A 4,263-nucleotide genomic window follows, 5' to 3' on the forward strand; every position below is an offset into this window, starting at 1 on the left:
AAAAGAGAAATACATGTAGTTGTTTCATTATCTTTCTTTCTTGTTAGCTCATAGCTTATTATTCTGAAGTTAAAACTGTTTGTGCTTACAAGGAAGATGCATGATTGTTTCTATCACATGTATATTTGTTTGTTTCCTTCGACTCTTATGCTTGCTAATTAACCTTGCTAGCCAGAGACCTGTACTGAGAGGGAATACTTCTCGTGCATCCAAACCTTAACCCAAACCTATGCCATTTGTGTCCACCATATCTACCTACTACATGGTATTTCCTGCCATTCCGAGTAAATACTTCGTGTGCTACCTTTAAATAATTCAAAATTTACTATCTCTTATTTGTGTCAATGTTTTATAGCTCATGAGGAAGTATGTGGTGTTTTATCTTTCAATCTTGTTGGGCAACTTTCACCAATGGACTAGTGGCTTCATCCGCTTATCCAATAATTTTGCAAAAAGAGCTGGCAATGGGATTCCCAGTCCCAAATTAATTAATCTAAATAGACACTCCTCCATGGTATGTGATTGATGGACGGCACCCGAAGGATTCGGTTAGCCATGGCTTGTGTAAGCAAAGGTTGGGGGGAGTGTCATCATAATAAAACTAAAATAAAAAGGCACTCCTTCATGGTATGAGATTGTTGGCAGGCACCCGAGGATTCGGTTAGCCATGGTTTGTGAAAGAAAGGTTGGAAGGAGTGCCACACAAAATAAAAATAAAATGGGAGCCGCTCTTTGAAGGTTTGTCTGGCAAGGGGGTTAGAGTACCCGCTACCAGTCGTTGACAACAACAAACACCTCTCAAAATGTTACTTTCATTCTCTTTATATGATTTCAAAACTGAAAAAGCTCTAGCACATGATTTAATCCCTGCTTCCCTCTGCGAAGGGCCTATCTTTTACTTTATGTTGAGTCAGTAAACCTATTTCCCTCCATCTTAAGCAAGCATTTGAGTTGTTGTGATCAAACCATTATATTGTGATTTACCTCATCATGTCTTTTACTCTTCCTTGTTTAGTACGAGTTTTATCTGAATGAATATAGCTTTGAAAGTTACCAATGATCATGAGGAGATTATTATGATTGAATATGCAAGTTGTGCCATATAAACTTTAACATAAGAGCGCTGCTCGATAGATAAGTATAATTTGTTAATTGTTCTCTGACCAAGAACGAAGTTTGCCATCACCAACTATGATTTCTTATGCACCTTTATTTGTGATTACCTTATACTTGTTTCAAGTTGAGTTATATGAGGAAGTTGTTTACTAGAATGTCTTGTGTGAATGAATATGATGCCTCTTGTCCGTATTTTATTTATCGACTCTTCACTCCATAAACATGTGGTCCTGTTTACCGAGTTCAGTTTCTCTTGGGGACAAGCGAAGTCTAAGCTTGGGGGGAGTTGATACGTCCAATTTGCATCACTATTTTATATCATAATTTGCTGTTATTCATTGATATATTTCATATTTGGACATAATACTTATGTTATTTCATCTATTTTGCATGTTTCATGATTATTGGAGGACCGAGTACCGGAGCCAGGATTCGGCTGGAAAAAGCGCCGTCAGAATGCAATATTTCGGAAGATCAACAGTTGATGGAAATTATATCAAAAATCCTATTTTTCCAGATGACGAAGTGAGCCAGAAGGGGGAGCTGAGGGGACCCGAGGTGGGCCCACCCCATAGGCCGGCGCGGCCCAAGGCCTGGCCGCGCCGCCCTGTGAGGAGGGGGCCCACAGCCCCCTCTCGCCTCCTTTTCTTCGCGTACGCCTTCGTCCCGAAAACCTAAGCTCCAGAGGGTACCTCGCGAAGAGTTACAGCCGCCTCTGCGAGGCGGAGAACACCAGAGAGAAAAGAGCTCTCCGGTGGGCTGAGATCCGCCGGGGAAATTCCCTCCCGGAGGGGGAAATCGACGCCATCGTCAATGCCATCAAGTTGGACATCATCTCCATCACCATCATCATCATCACCGCCGTCTCCACCGCTGCACATCGTCACCGCTGTAGCAATTTGGGTTTGATCTTGATTGTTTGATAGGGGAAACTCTCCCGGTATTGATTTCTACTTGTTATTGATGCTATTGAGTGAAACCGTTGGACCAAGGTTTATGTTCGGATTGTTATTCATCATCATATCACATCTGATCATGTTCCATATGATGTCTCGTGAGTAGTTCATTTAGTTCTTGAGGACATGGGTGAAGTCTAAATGTTAGTAGTGAAGTATGGTTGAGTAATATTCAATGTTATGATATTTAAGTTGTGGTGTTATTCTTCTAGTGGTGTCGTGTGAACGTCGACTACACGACACTTCACCTTTATGGGCCTAGGGGAATGTATCTTGTACTCGTTTGCCAATTGCGGGGTTGCCGGAGTGACAGAAACCTAATCCCCCATTGGTATATCGATGCAGGAGGGATAGCAGGATCTCAGAGTTTAAGGCTGTGGTTAGATTTATCTTAATTACTTTCTTGTAGTTGCGGATGCTTGCAAGGGGTATAATCACAAGTATGTATTAGTCCTAGGAAGGGCGGTACATTAGCACAGGTTCACCCACACAACACTTATCAAAACAATGAAGATTAATTAGCCGTATGTAGCGAAAGCACTAGACTAAAATCCCGTGTGTCCTCGAGAACGTTTGGTCATTATAAGTAAACAAACCGGCTTGTCCTTTGTGCTAAAAAGGATTGGGCCACTCGCTGCAATTGTTACTCTCGCACTTTACTTACTCGTACTTTATTCATCTGTTACATCAAAACCCCCTGAATACTTGTCTGTGAGCATCTACAGTGAATCCTTCATCGAAGCTGCTTGTCAACACCTTCTGCTCCTCGTTGGGATCGACATTTTTTACTTATAGATGATACTACGATACACCCCCTATACTTGTGGGTCATCAATCTACCTCCTATCGACCCTAAACTTCGTCTTATGAAGTCAAGCATGAAGAGAAGTGGTTTTGGGTTTCAAACATGGAAATTTCAAAAACCTCCCAAAAGCTTCATTTTAGAGCAACTAAGAAGGATCGATGCTTACCTTTTCATTTTCATGTTTTAAACTTATTTAAATCTTGGTCAATCCTAGGATTTGACCAAGATTCAAATGGGCACAAAAATTCAGAAAAAAAATCTAAAGAATGAAAAACCAAAGCACATATATAGCCTTCTTAATTATGTCATATAGTAAAACATTCAAGTTGATAATTAAACAAGGTATAGACATATTCAAACCATACAAATCATGTATCTACCCCCTAACCCCTAAACTATGTCTTATGAAGTCAAGCATGAAGAGAAGTGGTTTTGGGTTTCAAACATGAAAATTTCAAAAACCTCCCAAAAACTTCATTTTAGAGTGACTAAGAAGGATACATGCTTCCCTTTTCATTTTCATGTTTTAAACTTGTTTAAATCTTGGTCAAACCTAGGATTTGACCAAGATACAAATGGGCACAAAAAAATAAAAAAAATGAAAAACAAAAGCACATAGTCTTCTTATGTAATATCGTAAGCATTCAAGTTGATAAACAAGGTCTAGATATATCCAAACCAGACAAATCATGTATGTAACCCCTGTCGATCTTATGAAGTCTAGCATGAAGAAAACTCATTTTGGGTTTCAAACATGGAAATTTCAAGAACATCCCAAATGCTTCATTTTAGAGCGACTAAGAAGGATCCAGGCTTACCTTTCCATTTTCATGCTTTAAACTTATTTAAATCTTGGTCAAATCTAGGACTTAGCCAAGTTTCAATTGGGCATAAAATAAAATAGAAAAATGAAAAACCAAAGCGCACATAGTCTTCTTATGTCTAATATATAGTAAGCATTCAAGAACCTCCCAAAAGCTTTATTTTAGAGTGACTAAGAAGGATCCATGCTTACCTTTTCATTTTCATATTTTAAACTTGTTTAAATCTTTGTCAAACCTAGGATTAGACCAAAAGATTCAAATGGGCATAAAATTCATAAAAAACTGAAAAATGAAAAACAAAAGCATATAGTCTTCTTATGTCATATATAGTAAGCATTCAAGTTGCTAAATTAACAAGGTTTGGACATATTCAAACCATACAAATCATGTTTTAGAGTGCCTAATTAAGAAGGATACATGCTTCCCTTTTCATTTTCATGTTTTAGACTAGTTTAAATCTTTGTCAAACCTAGGATTTGACCAAGATTCAAATATATGGGCATAAAATTCAAAAAAAACAGAAAAATGAAAAACCAAAGCACATAGTCTTATTATGTCATAT

This window comes from Lolium perenne, chromosome 3 (genome assembly GCF_019359855.2).
Source record: "Lolium perenne isolate Kyuss_39 chromosome 3, Kyuss_2.0, whole genome shotgun sequence".
NCBI classification, from domain to species: domain Eukaryota; kingdom Viridiplantae; phylum Streptophyta; class Magnoliopsida; order Poales; family Poaceae; genus Lolium; species Lolium perenne.